Consider the following 20,193-nt stretch of genomic DNA (forward strand, 5'->3'; position numbering starts at 1 on the left):
TTATAATGTCATTTTAGGGGGTAACCATGTGAGGCCTATATCACAAACACCGTTTCCTCACAATGATGTCCCCATTTTCCAATGGTGGTTTCCAAGGGTGGTTTCATGAACACAAAAACCTAATCCAGTGAGCAGCAGTTCTGCAGACAGAAACGGCTTGTTAACGAGAGATGTCAGAGGAGAATGGCCAGACTGGTCAAAGCTGACAGGAAGGTGACAGTAACGCAAATAACCACACATTACAACAGTGATATACAGAAGAGCATCTATACACACAAAGGTGACTTTTGGAATGTGGATCTCCATCCTACTACTGTACTACAACACAATCTGTTTAAGTTTTAACTGACATTTTTTGCAGCAACATCCTTCTTATTTGTCTGAGGAATTCTTGTGTCCTGTGAGACTTTTAACATCCTGTTGCATGAACCAACTCACCTTCTGCAGAATAAACTAACCCTGAATTGATAGTTTCTATCAAAAAAACTAAAAGCTAAAAAAACCAAACATTTATTTATTTATCATACGTCTTCAATTCTAAATTAATAGTTCTATTTACATACTGTGGCGCCCCGTGGGGAGAGAGAGGGAGAGAGAGGCAGAGAGAAATTAGGTACACCGGTCCGTCGGTGACTGTGGGTGGTCCATTCCGCCCCCCGCCTTTTCCCGAGCCTCCGAAGCCCCGCGGCTCCACCGTGGTGTCGTTGTTCGGGTTTTTGTGGTCGTTTCGTTTCGTTTCGTTTCGTTTCGTTTCGTTTCGTTTCGTTTCGCTTCGTTTCGCTTCGTTTCGTTTCGTTTCGTTTCGTTTCGTTTCGTTTCGTTTCGTTTAGCACTGGCTGCGTCTCCGTCTTTCTCCTTACTCAGCCCCGCTCTGTGGTTGCGCCCCGTCTTTTGTAAGGCTCCTCTCTCTCTCTTGGAGTCGGTACGGCTGCGCCTGTCCAATGAGAAAGGTTCATAATTTCTTCCTCACATTCCCCACGCGTCTTTCCCCGTGTCGCTGGCCATGGTGCTGATTCTCCTCGCCGGCTCTCTCCCCGGTGCGGCTCTGTTAAATACGACCTGGGGAAATACACGTGGTTAATAATGTTTCCTAGCGCTTGGCGCCGGCGCACGGGCCGTTCCACTCCAGTGGTGTACCGATTCCTGATCGGGCCACCACAATACCTTAGATAAGGTTTACTGGAGTGCTTTGCAAGTTGTTACAGGAGCAACATAGCCCATCATTCATAGCACATCATCATGCAGATGCCTTGAGCCTCATAGCTGGAACAATCTGCAAACATATAGTACTGTGAAAAAGTCTTAGGCACCTGTATAACATTCTGTACAGATAAGATTCTGTCTAAAATAATTCAATGAAAGGTCCTAAATAAACATACTATACATTTTACATTACATCTTTGTCATTTAGCAGAGTAGTTAAAAAACTGAATCAAATCAATTACAACTTGCATTACAACTGCATCACTTCAAGACAATCAGCAGGGAGGTTGTTCCAAGCATGCTGGAGAACTTGCCAGAGTTCTTCTGCAGACTTTGGTTGACTCCTTGCTTCTGATCTCAGACAGCCGTGATCAAGTTTTTATCTAAAAAGTAGTCAATTTCTTAGAGTAACATGTTACTTTTTCTAATTAAATACAAAAATGTCCCATTAAATCTTTTGGAAAATGAATATTTGGAAATGTCAAATGAGTTAATTTATACGAAAAAAATAAATAAACCTTTGTTGGCAATCACAGAGGTCAGATGTTTGTTGTAGTTTTTCACCAGGTTTGCACAGGTCTTGGGAGGGATTTTGGTCCACTCCTCTTTGCAGAATCTCTCCAAATCCTTAAGGTTCCGAGGCTGTCGCTTGGCAACTCGAAGCTTCAGCTCCCCCCAAAGATTTTCGATGGGATTTAGGTCTGGAGACTGGCTAGGCCACTCAAGGACCTTAATATGCTTCTTTTTGAGCCACTCCTTTGTTACCTTGGCCGTATGTTTTGGGTTATTGTCATGTTGGAAGACCCATCCATGACCCATTTTCAGTGCTCTCACTGAGGGAAGGAGGTTGTCGCCCAAAATTTCCTGGTACATCCTCCCCTCGATACGGTGAAGTCCTCCTGTCCCCTTAGCTGAGAAACACCCCCAAAGCATAAGGTTTCCACCTCCATGCTTCACAGTGGGGATGGTGTTCTTGGGGTTGTACTCAGCATTTCTCTTCCTCCAAACACAGCGAGTCGAGTTGATGCCAAATAGTTCTATTTTCGTCTCATCTGACTACATCACCTTATCCCAAGCCTCCTCTGGATCATCCAGGTGTTCTTTGGCAAACTTCACACGGGCCTGTACATGTGCCGTCTTCAGCAGAGGAACCTTGTGCGCGCAGCAGGATTTTAATCCTTCACGGTGTAGTGTGTTACTGATGGTTCTCTTCGTGACTGTGGTCCCAACTGCTTTCAGGTCATTAACAAGCTCCTCCTGTGTAGTACTTGGCTGATCCCTGACCTTTCTCATGATCACTGATATCCCATGAGGCGAGATCTTGCGTGGAGCCCCAGACCGAGGGAGATTGGCGGTGACTTTGTGTTTCTTCCATTTTCTAATAATTGCTCCAACAGTTGTTAACTTCTCACCAAGCTGCTTGCTTATTTTTTTGTAGCCCATCCCAGCCTTGTGCAGGTCTACAATTTTGTCCCTGATGTCCTTAGACAGCTCCTTTGTCTTGGCCATGGTGGAAACGTTAGAATCTGATTGATTGTGTGGACAGGTGTCTTTTATACAGCTACATAACAATGTAACGAGTTGACACAGGTGTTTTGTGTAATGAGTTGAGATTAGGAGTGCTTCTTAATGGAAAACTAACTGGTCTGTCGGAGCCAGAATTATTGCTGATTGGTAGGGGATTCATGGTACAGGAGCGGAACGCGCCAGGTCGGTGGTTCGATCCCCAGTGTAGCCCCTTTGAGCAAGGAGGGTTGTCCCCTGCTTAGTCTAATCAATTGTATAAATGTAAATGTAATATATCCTGCAAACAGGACAAAAACAGCGCAATTGGGTTAGAGTCAAGCATGACGAGATTGTAAATTCAATCTGGAGTGCAAATTATTAGAAAAAGCCACTTTAAATGGCAGGCATTTATATAGCACCTTTATCCAAAACGCTGTATGATTGATGCTTCTCCATTCACCCATTCATACACACACGGCGATTGGCTGCCATGCAAGGCCCCGGCCAGCTCGTCAGGAGTATTTGGGGGTTAGGTGTCACTTCAACACAGCCGGGGCGGGGGATCGAACCTGCAACCCTCGGACTGCCAGGCGACTGCTTTTACAGTCTGACCCATGTCGCCTCTTTACCAAAGCCAGGACTCACAAGTCCATAATAAAGTGGCTTATGCTATGGTATTCATTGGTAGTCATGGGGATGGGCTGGTAACAGGATTCACAGCTTTGTAATGGCTTCCTTGACTTGGGTTATCTTTTTGACAAACGCCCATATCAGACTCCAAAGGCAATCAGAAGCCTAGAATCAAGACAAGAAACTGAAAGTTTTACTGAAAGCTACAAGATACTGAAATGGCAAGATCAGTTCATGGCCACAAGCCCACCCAGGCCAGCAGCCAGCAAAGGGCCCCACCCCATGGACTCCCAGGAGCTGGGATCCCTGGGAAAGACCTCACTGGACAATTAGGAGTCAATCGTGCCTCATCACCATCACTGCCTTCAAGACATGCAGAATTCTACAAAAGGATCAACAACTGTCTTTTACAAGAGTTTCCCTCAGAAGTCATCCTTCTGCATTCAGGTCAATGAAATGGTAAATGTATGGATTTATACAGCTCCTTTATTCAAAGCACTGTACAGTTGATGCTTCTCATTCACCCATTCGACACACACCAACAACGATTAGCTGCCATGCAGGGCACCAACCAGCTCATCGTTAGGTGTCTTGTGTGTCTTCGACACACCCGGGGTGGGATCGAACCGGCAAATCTGGCAGACTGAGCCAATGAGACGACTGTTCTTATCACAACAGAAATGTTGTTCACCTGCCAACTTCATCACCAGCCATTTCATGCTGTTTTGAATTGTCCTTGTTACGTATACATGCATACATGCAGTCTCAACTGAGCATTTAAATATGCTTAAATACGTTGCCATCCTTTAGGTTGGTCTCATTGGTAGTAGCCCAACATTGTTGATGAAAACGTATAAAATATTTAGCCAAAATAAATATTATTTCTTTTCTTAAATCTTCAGTTTCAAATTAATATTTCTACTTTACATACCTTAGATATGGTTCACTGTGACTTGCACTTTCAAACAGGAAGTTACTGCAGTGTAACTGGTTTTCTGCAACGTGATAGAATTCACCAAACCTTTCTGAAGAATGACATTCTGTGCCATTTGTTGAGTTGGTTTGAATAGGCTTATCCACCCTCAATCAGACCCCCAACTACAGAATATAATTACTCATCTGCTGAAATAAAAGACCATTGTTTTTTTTAGTGAAACAAATCCCTGTCATTTGGACAGATATGAAACCTGAACCTGGTCAGGCTCATTGTCGAGTAGGATATGAGATTATACTAACTGTTTTAAGTTTGTCGTGTGTTTCTGTGTGTTTCAGAAACACAACACAGACAAAAACACACACATTTCACCCAAACTAACATGTTAGGGATTCACACAAACACAAACACAGCATTTTTAATTGAACTGAATTGAGAGAGATAGAGAGAACAACCAAAAGTGGTTTAACTGAAGAGTTTAAATCATATTTAAAATGGCAGTTTAAATTAATGTGTGATGCATAATGTCTGAAATGTAGTTGGTATTAAGGATTAATGAGAAACACCACTCACTAACCTAGAAAACCCTCTGTATTTTAATCAAGTTGTGACTGAAGAGTGAATTTGTGACGTCATAAGATCTGGAGAAAGAACTGGACCCCTCTCCCCCAATGAACAGCCACACACCGATTTACTCATGATAGAGATTTATTATTGAAGCTGGATTGATTATCATACACAGTGGGTTTGGACAGACACCAGACGGTCTAAATGTTGCAGAGAAGCACAAGATTAAAGGCACTGATCTCTGGGAGGGACAAAGTGCACTCATAGCACAGCTGTAGGAAGGCACCAGGAAGCAGAAGCAGAGCAGCCAATCAGGGGCAAGAAGGGGGACGTCTACCACCTCCTGGTGGGTCTTTAGTTAATACTTATGCCTTTGATTGACACATCTCCATCAACCCATATGTAGTCATGATATTGCTCATCCAGGCTATTCCTGAAGTACACGATCTTGGAACTTTCAGCACCTCCAGCTCAGTGTCTCCCTGTCCTAGGACTCAGCTCCAACTCAGTGTCTCCCTGTCCTAGGACTCACCTCCAACTCAGTGTCTCCCTGTCCTAGGACTCACATCCAACTCAGTATCTCCCTGTCCTCGGACTCACCTCCAACTCAGTGTCTCCCTGTCCTAGGACTCAGCTCCAACTCAGTGTCTCCTTGTCTGAGGACTCACCTCCAACTCAGTGTCTCCCTGTCCAAGGACTCACCTCCAACTCAGTGTCTCCCTGTCCTAGGACTCACCTCCAACTCAGCTGCATGATATATGCAAATGTGGCTTGCTTGATAAAAATAATGCAACATTAATTTTTAATGTAACCTAGGATATATGTATCCAGATATGTACAATGCATATAGTTAGAAAACTGCTTAAAAGAATAAAATGTGCTTGTGACAGATAACCAGCAAAAATGTAAGGGAGGGGTGAGTGCACACACACACACCATACACACACACAGGGCTGAGTGCTCTGCCACAGTTTACATCATATAGGCATACGTGCGGAGATAAAGCAGAACACTCTACCATTGTTGGGTTCGCTCATGTGCTTGATTTTGATACAAAAATAAGGCGTGATGTGTGTATTTATGTGTTCGTGAGTAACTGATTTAGGCAGGATTTCGCAAGTTCTAACGAATCAAATCGTAATCAAGACTAACTTGCAGGTGTATGCAAACATGTATGCAAACAAGCACAAAGTAGGGGGATTTGATAACTCTATCACAATTCTTAGAACAGTGTTTGACGCCGCCTTTATCGGTTATGATTGATTAACATTACTTCAACTGTATAAAATAGAAGCACCTCCATTGAATCTCAATTTAAATGACCAAATCATACCAATCCATAGAACAGAGGTACAGAGGTTCTTGGAAATATTCCAGCTGATTCATTACGTGTGAAGTACATTTGTACATGAGCCTTGGTGGATTATGTACAAAACCACCGTGGGACTATCTTTCTGGATGAGACAGGCTACACTAGAGACTGTCATTCTGGATGAGACAGGCTTCACTAGAGACTGTCTTTCCTGGATGAGACAGGCTTCACTAGAGACTGTCATTCTGGAAGAGACAGGCTTCACTAGAGACTGTCTTTCCTGGATGAGACAGGCTTCACTAGAGACTGTCTTTCTGCATGAGACAGGCTTCACTAGAGACTGTCTTTCTGCATGAGACAGGCTTCACAAGAGACTGTCTTTCTGCATGAGACAGGCTTCACTGGAGACTGTCTTTCTGCTTGAGACAGGCTTCTCTAGAGACTGTCTTTCTTGGATGAGACAGGCTTCACTGGAGACTGCCTTTCTGCATGAGATAGGCTTCACTAGGGACGTCCAACTCCAACAGGTTCACCTGCACCCCTCTCCAGGAAGCGTCTGCAGTTACTGTCACTCTGGAACACACTAGACCTCTGGAACACACTGTCACTCTGGAACACACTGTCACTCTGGAACACACTGGGACACTCTGGAACACACTGTCACTCTGGAGCACACTGTCACTCTGGAACACACTGGAACACTCTGGAACACACTGTCAACACACTGGAACACTCTGGAACACACTGTCAACACACTGGAACAATCTGGAACACACTGTCATTCAGGAACACAATGGAACACTCTGGAACACACTGTCACTCTGGAACACACTGGAACACTCTGGAACACACTGTCACTCTGGAACACACTGGAACACTCTGGAATACACTAGAACACTCTGGAACACACTGTCATTCAGGAACACAATGGAACACAATGGAACACACTGGAACATTCTGGAACACACTGTCATTCAGGAACACACTGGAACACACTGTCACTCTGGAACACTCTGTCACTCACTGGACCTCTGGGACATACTGGAACACACTGTCATTCAGGAACACTCTGGAACACACTGGAACACTCTGGAACACACTGTCATTCAGGAACACACTGGAACACACTAGAACACTCTGCAACACACTGTCATTCAGGAACACACTGGAACACACTGGAACACACTGTCACTCTGGAACACTCTGTCACTCACTGGACCTCTGGGACACACTGGACTCACTTTGGCAGAGGCTCTTATCCAGAGCAATGTACAGTTGATTAGACTAAGCAGGAGACAATCTTCCCCTGGGGCAATGCAGGGTTAAGGGCCTTGCTCATGAATTTCACTTCCCCTGTCTGTTGTGGTTTAGGCCACAAGGTTTCCCCCCGCTCCGCTCAGAGCACGGCCTGGTGTAGCTGAGCCTTCAGCTGCAGCACACGCTTTTGGTATGGGGTCACTTTCAAAGCAGAGACAGGTTTGGTTAATATGGCCCTTCTTAGACCCAGTTTGATGAGAGAGAATATGAGGAGGGCTCCAATCCCCAAGATCCATCCTAAGTGAGGTAGTATTGCCGTTATCCATGACACCACCCATTCCCCTAGGCTTACTGCTGATTCACAGAGGCAGAAGTTCAAACAGAGGTCTGTCTCTATTTTAAGATCTTTCTGAACAACAGCCTTGACCAACTTCCCCCTTTTTGTCTGCATTAGCTCAGTATTTCGAGAGAGGTCAGGATAAGGTCAGGATATTACCCAGTTTGACCCTGACATTCTTGTCAACTGCTCCCTGTTTTCTGGCTGGTTTTTCATCATTCTCCAAGAGGGCCCACATCACCCCACTGCTAAAAAAGCCTACTCTGGATTCCTCGATCATCCAGAACTACCGCCCAATATCTTTTCTTCCTTTTCTATCTAAAACCATAGAACGAGCCGCTTCTAGTCAACTTTCTTCTTTCTTTTCTAACAACAACCTGCTAGACCCCCATCAGTCTGGCTTCAGATCGGGCCACTCGACAGAGACCGTGCTCCTCTCTGTCAGTGAGTCACTCCATGCCACACGAGCAGCCTCCCTCTCCTCTGTCCTCATTCTTCTAGATCTCTCTGCCGCCTGGACTACTGCAATTCCCTCTTGGCTGGCCTCCCAGCGTCCGCTATCAGACCCCTCCAACTTATCCAGAATGCAGCAGCTTGTCTGGTCTTCAACCTTCCCAAATACTCACACGTCACCCCCCTGCTTACTTCCCTCCACTGGCTGCCTGTCATGGCTCGCATCAAATTCAAAACATTGGTGCTAGCCTTCCAAGCAGTTAAGGGGTCTTCCCCAGCTTACCTCCAAAAAATCATAAGACCCTACACCCCTGCCAGACCTCTTCGTTCAGCCTCCACAGGCCGCTTGGCACCTCCCGCTCTCCGAACTTCCACCTCACGCTCACGACTACTGTCTGTTCTGGCTCCACGGTGGTGGAACGAACTCCCCGTTGAGGTCAGAACTGTAGAATCTCTTCAAATCTTCAAGCGCAAACTGAAGACGCACCTCTTCAAGCAGCACCTCTCCCTGTCCCTTCCTACCTCCCTGTGAACCTTAATTGTTGTCTTTCTGTGATTTACTTTCTGTGTATCAGGAAGTTTTAGTTTGGCTAGCTAAGCAGTGTTTGGCTAGTTAAGGGGTTTGTTCATACATTTGCATGTTGCGGTAAAAAAAATAATAATTAGAAAATTTTTAAAAATGATGATCAAATAGGCCCTGGTCCTTATCTTTGTTATGCAGGTAGCAGTTGAAATTGTCCTTCCCTCTAGGGCATGGGTCTCAAACTCGCGGCCCGCGAGACGATATTTTGTGGCCCCCACCTTAATATGAAAGTTTAATGTTAGTACGGCAAGCGAGTTTTATATGAATGGCACTTTACAGTGTTGTGTGCGGAGCTGAACGAACCTACCAATCACGGTGGCGTATATGGCTCTCGGGGGCGGGACATCGACCGGGCTTGATGCAAGCAGAGAAACATTTCTCAGTGAGTGAAAGTTACAGCAGCGTTGCCATGGAGAGTTTTCTTCCGTGCCTGGCTGGCTGCCTCGTTTCTATTAGGCAAACGCGGACATTCGTCCCAGCGCGCTGCGTTCACAACACTTCCAAAAAAAAGTTTTTTAAGTTGCTGCCCAGTGGGACATTATACGTATATATGTCTCTCTCTGACAAAATAAATCAAAGTGATGCGTACGCGGCGAGATAAAAGAAAAGTAAGGAACTCAATGTAGCCTAATGTGGTCTGCAGTCACATAGCGACACCTGTCTGTCGGTAATAACAGTCCCCAATAACCCGGACCAATTATAGGGTCGCACCGTTATTTGGGGGTCATTATTTTTTTATTTGCATTGCCTCACACGATGAACACTACATATATTTCTATATGATTAGGGAGGGCAAAGTGGAGCTTTAGAATGTAGACCGCTGTGTGTGCACGTGAGCTCGCCAATAGATTTCTCACAGAAAACGTCATTTGTCCACTTTTTTACTTTACAGTAGAGGTGATCAAACTTACAATAACTAAGTGCTAGTGTGTTCTAAGCCTTCACTGGCCCCTGTACGATGTTAGCATGATGTAGCTAGCATACGCGAATAGCACAAAGCCATACAATTTGCTTTTTAACGGCACTTAGTCATTCGAACGATATAAATAAAAGCATTCGATTAAGTTCGACGGCACCGGAATTTTCTGTCGTACCGTACAGAAATGGCAAAAGTCCCACCATAGGATTTATTTAAATCTTTAAAAGTTATACGTTTTCTGAATCGTCATTAATTCATGTTGTTTCTATCAGTGATTCGGCGTGATCGGACAGTTCTGTAGCTATGTAAATGACGTCAGAAGGATACAGCACTGTTATTTGCTACCTAAACTTTGACGCGCGCTCGAGAGCGTTAACATGATTGAAGTCTGACATGTCCATTGTCAAAATCCATTGAAACTATGAAAAAGTAACCAGGGACTTTGGACTTACAAGGCTGGACATACCGAGTACCCAGCAAAAATATTGACCTGGCTACAGTCACACTTTTGACAGTTCGAACTGCCACCAACTGCCATGTATGAGCGCGTGAAGTAAACCAGCAAAAGCTATTGTTGTGTCACCATTTTCGAGCTCCATATACGTAAAGAATGGAATGGCAGTGAAATCTGCCTGTTTTTCGGTGCCGTCGCGGTCCAGCATTTAACATTGATGGAATGCTGGTAAAATGAGCGCTTAAAGCCACAAAAACAGATAAAAAAATCTAAATCTAAAAAAATAAAATAAAATAAAGACATTTGAGAAGATTGGAATTTTTTTTACAAAGCTTTTCTTGTGGAATACCCGATGCGGCCCAGCCTCACCCAGACTCTGCCTCCAGCGGCCCCCAGGTAAATTGAGTTTGAGACCCCTGCTCTAGGGTCTTTCATCGCACTAATCCCTGGTTATGGGTATGCACTTTGTTGTACGTCACTCTGGATAAGAGTGTCTGCCAAATGCCATTAATGTAATGTAATGACCAAAGCATGCATGCTGCTCGTGCACGGTCTGTCTGGGTACATGGGTATGGGGGTGACATGGCTCAGGCAGTAAGAGCAGTTGTCTGGCAGTCGGAGGGTTGCCGGTTCGATCCCCCGCCCGGGCTGTGTCGAAGTGTCCCTGAGCAAGACGCCTAACCCACAAATGCTCCTGACGAGCAGGTCGGCGCCTTGCATGGCAGCCAATCGCCGTCGGTGTGTGAGTGTGTGTATGAATGGGTAAATGAGAAGCATCAATTGTACAGCGCTTTGGATAAAGGAGCTATACAAATGCCAACCATTTACATCATTGTTGTGAAACAACATATATCAGTCTTAAATGAAAAGTAATACGTGAGAATTAATGAAACACAGATTTCTCTATTGGTTACACATTTTGATTATTCAAATGATTCATGTTGATTACCTCACATGTACATATGTTTTAACTGAAGAGATATATATGTTTGGTAAGTGCCCATGTCAGTATCAACACAGAAGAGGCCCTTTCATTATTTTTGTGGCTCTGATAATACCTTCTGAGTTTTGGAAAGTGATTAATCTGATCACCCTGAGTGGAGAAGGATGACTTCTGAGGAAAACTGTTGTTTTTTGTTGATCCTTTTGTAGAACTCTGCATGTCTTGAAGGCAGTGATGGTCAGTGAGATGGTGATGAGGCACGATTGGCTCCAAACTGCACAGTGAGGTCTTTCCCAGAGGTGGGTTTAGCTTTCCCAGGGATCCCAGCTCCTGGAAGTCCATGGGGTGGGGCCTTTGCTGGCTGCTGGCCTGGGTGGGCTTGTGGCCATGAACTGATCTGTCATTTCTTGGTCAGGTCTGAGGAACATTTGGAGTTTCATGGTTAGAGAACAGAGAACCACTGCAAAGTAATAATTTCTCAGAAAACTAATGTGTGTCTAATTATTACTCTACTTGTGTTCACGAGGATTGTTTTATTGGCTATGTAAGCTGTTTATTCTTGTTTGTACACGTGTAACATTCTTTCACGTTGTTTTGTATAAAAATGGTTTTATAGATATTTTCCATTGTCAGATTAATCTGCAAGGCCCAAGTCCTAATTCATAGCACTTGAAATTGTACTTCCCACTAGGGTCTTTCAGCCCACTTGTCCCAGGTTATGGGTATGCACTTTTTAAATCATATTTGAAATGTCAGTTTAAATTAATGTGTGATGTAATGCGTAATATCTGAAATGTAATTGGTATTAAGCATTCATGAGAAACACCACTCACTAGCCTAGAAAATCCTGTGAATTTTAATCAAGTTGTGATTGTAGAGTGAATTTGTGACCTTTATAGTCATAAGATCTGGAGAAAGAACTGGACCCCTCTCCCCCCAATGAACAGCCACACACAGATTTACTCATGATAGAGATTTATTATTGAAGCTGGATTGTTTATCCTACGCAGTGGGTTTGGACAGACACCAGAGGGTCTAAATGTCGCAGAGAAGCACAAGATTAAAGGCACTGATCTCTGGGAGGGACAAAGTGCAAAGAAAGGGGATGTCTAGCACCTCCTGGTGGGTCTCTATTTGACATACATGCCGGTGATCCTGACGTCTCCTGTAAACCAGATTTTACTGTACTGGGGCTGTTCCAGGCGGTTGGGGAACTCCAACATGTTGCCGTTGTCCAGGCTAATGCAAAACTGCTCATTGGCAAAGGTGATGGACACCTGGAAGAGGGAAGGAGAGAAGGTCAGGAGCGCAGAGTTGTCTTACCAAAGAAGAAGGTCAACACCGTCAGGTTCACGTTTAACACCCTACGACTGCAGTGAAAAACAATGAAATAACAAGCCAAATGATATAATGATTTATAATGAATTTGCACAACTTCACAAAATCACAAAAGGAATGTTTTTTGTTCTTTGTTTTAAACAGAGAGCGGAGTTGCAAAACCTTTCCTTCAAGCAAGGAATGGAACTGCAAGTCACCGGTGTCCCTAAACCCAATCCGGTTAGGTGAGTCACTGCTGCCTCTGACTCTACGAGACCTCTTGATGCTGCTGCTTAATCTCCATCTTCATCCATGGTCATCCATCCCTGGTGAGGCCTCAGACAGGGAGACTTCCTCTGTACTCTGTACTTGTGTTCCATGGATCAGCCTGTAACTTGGCACCACTTGTGAGACAGTTCACCAAGGAATCTTTAGCCACCATTCCTTCATAGTCCTGTATGTAAGAGAAATTGACCCTTTCGGTGGCGATCAGAAAGGCTGTATGTAAGAGAAATTTACCCTTTAGGGGGGCGGGGCTGAGATTCTGTACCCTCCCAGGAAAGCTTAATGGTAAATATTCCAGCCAATTAATTCAGTGTGAAGTACATATCATTATTATATCATTATATCATTTGGCTTGTTATTTCATTGTTTTTCACTGCAGTCGTAGGGTGTTAAACGTGAACCTGACGGTGTTGACCTTCTTCTTTGGTAAGATAACTCTGCGCTCCTGACCTTCTCTCCTTCCCTCTTCCAGGTGTCCATCACCTTTGCCAATGACAAGTTTTACATTAGCCTGCACGACGGCCACATGCTGGAGTTCCCCAACCGCCTGGAACAGCCCCAGTACAGTAAAATCTGGTTTACAGCAGACGTCAGAATCACCGGCATATATATCAAATAGAGACCCACCAGGAGGTGCTAGATATACCCTTTACATTTACATTTTACATTTTAGTCATTTGGCAGACGCTTTTAATCCAAAGCGACTTACAAGTGCATAGGTTCTACCATAAGTCAAAGCATCACATCCAGAAACTAGCAAAATGCACATGAAATGCTGTTCTAAACATAGTTGTCATCATAAGTGCATTTTATTTTATTTTTTTTTTATTTTTTTTGGGGGGGGGGTTTAGACAAGGATAGGGATATCAGAAAGGAGGGGCAGGGGAAATCAGGAGGAGTTTGAAAAGGTGGGTTTTGAGTCTGGGTCGAAATAGGGGGAGGGATTCTGCTGTTCTGACAGTGGTAGGCAAGTCATTCCACCACTGAGGAACCAGAACGGAAAACAGGCGTGAACGTGCAGCTCGACTGCCAGGTGCACGTAGAGAGGGAACCATAAGGCGACCAGAGCTGGCAGACCGGAGTGGTCTAGCTGGGGAGTAGGGAGTGATCAGGGATTGTATGTAAGGTGGGGCAGTCCCCTTAGCAGCCTGAAATGCCAACACTAGGGCCTTGAAACGGATGCGTGCGGCAATAGGAAGCCAGTGGAGGCCAATGAGAAGCGGGGTGACATGAGCCGACCTGGGCTTACTGGTGATCAGGCGGGCTGCAGCATTCTGGACCAGCTGGATGGGCTTGGAGCTGGGAGACCGGCTAGGAGGGAGTTGCAGTAATCCAGGCGGGAAATGACGAGCGCCTGGACTAGGAGCTGGGTGGCTTTCTCAGTCAGGAGATGACGGATACGGCGTATATTATACAGAAAGAACCTGCAGGTTCTGGCAGTGGAGGATACTTGTGGAGCCAGGGTGAGGCAGTTAGCAAGAGTCACCCCAAGATTCTTTGCCGTACGGGAGGAGGAAACTACAAAGTCCTCAACAGTCAATGCGAGGTGGATTGACGGAGAGGACTTAGCAGGGATGTAGAGAAGCTCAGTTTTGGCAAGGTTGAGCTTCAGGTGGTGGGAAGTCATCCACGCAGAGATATCAGCCAAGCAGGCAGAGATCCGTGTGGTGACTTGGGTGTCGGGGGGGAAGGAAATAAAGAGTTGGGTGTCATCAGCGTAAGAATGATAAGAAAAGCCATGGGAAGAGATAACAGAACCAAGAGACATGGTGTATAGCGAGAAGAGGAGAGGCCCAAGAACCGAGCCCTGCGGGACTCCAGTTCGTAGGGGGTGAGGGTCGGAGACTGAGCCCCTCCAAGTCACCTGGTAGGAGCGACCAGAGAGGTAGGAGGAAAACCAAGCAAGTGCAGACCCTGTGACACCCATCCCAGACAGCGATTAGAGCAGAATCTCATGGTTGACTGTCTCGAAGGCGGCCGACAGGTCGAGGAAGATGAGGACAGAGGAGAGGGATTTTGCTTTAGCAGAGTGGAGTGCCTCAGTGACCGCGAGCAGGGCGGTCTCAGTGGAGTGGCCACTCTTGAAGCCAGACTGGTTGGGGTCATGGAGATTGTTCTGGAGAAGATAAGTGGACAGTTGGGAGCAGAGTGACTCTGGCCCTCTTCAGGGAATGGATAAAGGCGCTATATAAATGCCAACCATTTACCATTTACAACTTGATTAAAATTCACAGGATTTCCTAGGCTAGTGAGTGGTGTTTCTCACGAATGCTTAATACCAATTACATTTCAGACATTACGCATTACATCACACATTAATTTAAACTGACATTTCAAATATGATTTAAACCCTTCAATTAAACCACTTTTGGTTGTTCTCTCTATCTCTCTCAATTCAGTTTAATACAAAATGATGTGTGTGTTTGTGTGAATCCCTAACATGTTAGTTTGGGCAAAATGTGTGTGCTTTTGTCTGTGTTGTGTTTCTTCAATCACAAGTACAGTCATATTGCCAAAGTAACACATATAATACAATATATTATATTTAGAAACACACAGAACACACTACAAACTTAAAACAGTTAGTATAATCTCATATCCTACTAGACCAGGGGTCGGCAACCCTGGTCCTGGAGAGCCGCAGGGTGTGCTGGCTTTCGTCTCCACCTTAAAATAAGCAACCGATTCAGACCCAAGAAACCAGGTGAGGTGAGTTAACTGTGTTATCAACGGCTTTCCTTGATCAATTAATGCCAAGTAACCATGAAAGCCAGCACACCCTGCGGCTCTCCAGGACCAGGGTTGCCAACCCCTGTACTCGACAATGAGCCTGACCAGGTTCAGGTTTCATATCTGTCCAAATGACAGGGATTTGTTTCACAAAAAAAAACAATGGTCTTTTATTTCAGCAGATGAATAATAATATTCTGTAGTTGTGGGTCTGATTGAGGGTGGATAGGCCTATTCAAACCAACTCAACAAATGGCACAGAATGTCATTCTTCAGAAAGATTTGGTGAATTCTATCATGTTGCAGAAAACCAGTTACACTGCAGTAACTTCCTGTTTGAAAGTGCAAGTCACAGTGAACCATATCTAAGGTATGTAAAGTAGAAATATTCATTTGAAACTGAAGATTTAAGATAATGAACAATATTTATTTTGCCTAAATATTATATATGTTTTAATCAACAATGTTGGGCTACTACCAATGAGACAAACCTAAACTTATTTAAGCATATTTAAATGCTCAGTTGAGACTGCATATATACAAGTTAACAAGGACAATTCAAAACAGCATGAAATGGCTGGTGATGAAGTTGGCAGGTGAACAACATTTCTGTTGTGATAAAATGTGTGCTTTGACTCTTAAAACATGCATAATTAATTCCTTGGAACATTAGTGCAGATTCACATGCAGAGGATTTGTTTTGCAAATAGTTTTCATAGCATCACCATGACACAATAAAACAGTGCAATACACTCCATTGCCAAACAGCTCCCAGACACAAGGCACAAGAGTCCTCTCTTTGGCCTGAGATAACACATTGATCAGGGCGACATTGGCTCAGGCGGTAAGAGCAGTCGTCTCATTGGCTCAGGCCGTAAGAGCAGTCGTCTCATTGGCTCAGGCGGTAAGGACGGTCGTTTCTTTGGCTCAGGCGGTGAGGATGATCGTCTCATTGGCTTAGGCAGTAAGAGCAGTCATCTCACTGGCTCAGGTGGTAAGAGCGGTCGTCTCATTGGCTCAGGCGGTAAGGACAGTCGTCTCATTGGCTCAGGTGGTAAGAGCAGTCGTCTCATTGGCTCAGGCGGTAAGAGAAGTCGTCTGCCAGATTTGCCGGTTCGATCCCACCCTGGGTGTGTCGAAGACACACAAGACACCTAACGATGAGCTGGTTGGTACCCTGCATGGCAGCTAATCGTTGTTGGTGTGTGTAGAATGGGTGAATGAGAAGAATCAACCGTACAGTGCTTTGAATGAAGGAGCTGTATAAATCCATGCATTTACCATTTCATCAACCTGCGTGGAGAAGGATGATTTCTGAGGGAAACTGAGGTGGTAATGAGGCACAATTGGCCCCTAACTGCCCAGTGAGGTCTTTCCCAGAGGTGGGTTTAGTTTTCCCAGGGATCCTAGCTCCTGATAGTCCATGAGGTGGGGGCCTTTGCTGGCTGCTGGCTTGGGTGGGCTTGTGGCCATGATCTGATCTTGCCGTTTCAGTATCTTGTAGCTTTCAGTAAAACTTTCAGTATCTTGTCTTGATTCTAGGTTTCTGATTGCCTTTGGAGTCTGATATGGGCGTTTGTCAAAAAGATAACCCAAGTCAAGGAAGCCATTACAAAGCTGTGAATCCTGTTACCAGCCCATTCCCATGACTACCAATGAACTGATGGAGGTAAATACAACTGACATGTAGGACTGCACCGTCAATAGACTGGGAGCAAATGAGTTTAACATTGGGTGTAAGATTTACAAATGACCGCAAAAGCCACTTTATTATGGACTTGTGAGTCCTGGCTTTGGTAAAGAGGATGTTTCTAATAATTTGCACTCCAGATTCAACTTACAATCTCGTCATGCTTGACTCTAACCCAGTTGCACTGTTTTTGTCCTGTTCGCAGGATATATTACATTTACATTTATACAATTGATTAGACTAAGCAGGGGACAATCCTCCTTGCTCAAAGGGGCCTTTCACCGACCTGGCGCGGCAGGCTCAGTTGCTGAGTCTTCACAGTTGTGCAGCTCTGATTACGACACAATGTAAACTGTAAGGTGTCGTGCGCATATTTATGTGTTTGTGAGACAAGTAGCAAGGCAGGATTTGGCAAGCTCTAGCCAATCAAACTGGGCAGAAATAAAGCAGTTGTGCATGTACTTACTTATAGAATCAAAGTTGTCATGACATTAATGTGTGGGTGTTTGAGTAAAGTGGGTGTGTTTCTAAGGTAAGTTTGTGGCTGAGTGAATTGCTGTTGTCATACTGAAAACTGCAATGTGGTGAATTCACATGACGGCATTGTTAAATGAAGCAAGACTAGATTTGTTTCAGTATTCCAGGAAAATGAAAGAATAAAACCCTTTGTCTACATTAAGCATTAAGTAGCCTAAATCTTCTACATAAAAAAAGCTTTGGCTGGATGATTCCAAAATCTGCAGGCTATGAGTATTCAAAGACAATTTCTGTATTGACACCTTAACTTGTGTGTCATCCAGAGGCTCCCTGTCGATGCACACCTGAATGGATATCGAGGCTCTGAAGCCCTCACAGTTCACTTCATTTTATTGGAGTTGTGAGTAAATCTTACTATATTACTCAAACTAAACTGCAAATTCTGCATACATTATATCTGATGGAATATGGGGTGCCAAATGTGAAATATAGCCCACATCTGGCATTTCCCTGATGGTTTAGGCTACCTATGAATCTTTTTTCCTAGGAGTTAACAAACATACTGAATAAACCTTTTAGTTCATATTTTCTCATTTAATTTCTGACACAAATATATAGGTTAAATTATATAAAACATGTTACGATCACAAATCTTAGTTAAAATGAACAGATTCAGTCATATATATACTGTCCCCTCCAAAAGTCTCATGTCTGTTGCTCAGTACACCAGCGGTTTCTAACTTTTTCAGTTGTTGAACAAGCTATCCCCAATTAATTCCCCCTTTTTTAAGCTTCAAAATGGCTTACTTTTTCCCAAAGACAGCTCTCTGTTCCTCATGTTGGTTTATCATTTCTAACACCCACACATTGCTAAACCCAAGGCTAAAACCAAGGGTAGACATTCAGAACTATTTATTGTTTAACCAAACAAACTAACACGACACATCTGGACAACAAGAAACACCTGTAGGGACTACAACTTCCACATTCCCACAGGAAAATTCTGCGACGTCCACCACGAATGACGTCTAACTTGGTTCAGCCAATCCCGTAATGGCGGGAGCAATAAACGGTCCCGTATAAGAGCAAGACACGTTCTTGGGATCTCTCTTCTGGCTCTTCTGCTTTTTCTGCCTCTTCTGCTTGTTCTCTTCGACGCACCCTTTTTGGCCAGTCGCTTCAGCTCATCTGCTCCGAGACTCGGACAGAGGCTGAATGCTGCACAGCGCACTACCAGGCCTACGGACACACCCAGTTACCTCGCGGTAACTACGTGGCCTATAGTGAGTGGAAATTGTTGTACGCGGAACGCTACATCAGTTTACCCCAATAAAGCCCAACAACGAAACAGCAACGAACTTTTACACCTGGAAAAGGACCAGCGGATCAGACGACAACGCGCTGCTAAGACGGGAACACCCCAGCCTGCGCATCTCTCCCGGACACAATTCACAGCACCATCGCCGCTTCTACAAGGACAGCATGTCTTTTGGATCCAGCAATGCGTATGGACTCAGTAAGAAAACAAACATTCAGGCATAGCCAGTGTTTAGTTTAGTCTTAACTGTTTTTGTGAATCTGTGTTTCAATATTTACCATCCAACCATTGTAATGTGTTTGGTTAGCTACATATATATGTACGTGAATTGATTCGCCGTCTTTTGCGCATATATAGAGTAAAACTACGCAAGTAGTCCCTTCTCACAGCTAACTCTAACTCATTACCACACCCAGAAGTCTAGCGACACGCGCGCTTGCGCGCGCCACACACACGCACACACACATACCAAACTAAATTTCCTTACTAACTTCCCGTTAGTTTATCTGTTATGTGTTTGTATGTTTGTTTAATAAATATATTTTATTAAACCCCGGTGTCCGTTTTGGAATCGCATAGACATGAGAGCCGAGTTAAAGCAGTCTTTCGAAGAACTTCCAACCTTCAGGTTATCGGTATGTTCAATCATTAATATTGGTTATTTTAATTAATTGAAATACTATATTTGTGGTTGGATATTTCTGATAACAGTAATTTTATGAGACTGATTACTTTTCGCAGTTATACTGCAACACAACGTTTAACTGACGCCCCGGTTTCGTAGAGAGTAAAATCCCTGCGTTATTTGGCGGCCCGTGCAAGGACCCTACATAATTTGGAGTCCCGTGCGAGGACCCCTACATATTTTGGTGCCCCATGTGAGGAAGACTAGCTTTGGCTCAAATTTCATGTCTTGTGACTTCATAACGAATTCCCCATCCTAATTTGGAGCTCTGCGTGAGAAAGACGAGCTTTGGCTCATGTCACGTGCCTCCAGAACGAATTCTCGGCATTCTTTCTCAGCTAAATTGCCACCAGTGCAATCTTTTGAAAATACCGCTAGATGTCACCCTTGTACCATTTTTGAAAGCCTGCATGAGCCGCTTTCTCAATATACTGCCCCCTTACATTCGTAATCTTACACGGTAGTTTGTTGATTGGCATTTACCTTCCGGTATAATACGTATTATCAATAATAGTATTATTAGCCGCACTGTATTATTAATTATAATTACTTGGTCAAAGTAATTTTAATAATTAATAGAATTTTACATTTAA

The 20,193-nt window shown here is 44.3% G+C and overlaps 1 long non-coding RNA gene across 1 annotated transcript in view; it reads right to left on the bottom strand.

The window, feature by feature from the left end:
- Positions 1-778: 778 nt before the first annotated feature.
- The window catches only part of LOC133136809 (uncharacterized), a 95,964-nt gene continuing 76,549 nt past the window's right edge, over positions 779-20,193 (bottom strand). The window contains exon 3 of the long non-coding RNA XR_009709559.1: positions 779-934. This is a non-coding gene — a long non-coding RNA (uncharacterized LOC133136809). The remainder of the gene's footprint in view (positions 935-20,193) is intronic.

Source organism: Conger conger, chromosome 9, assembly GCF_963514075.1.
Source record: "Conger conger chromosome 9, fConCon1.1, whole genome shotgun sequence".
NCBI lineage: Eukaryota > Metazoa > Chordata > Actinopteri > Anguilliformes > Congridae > Conger > Conger conger.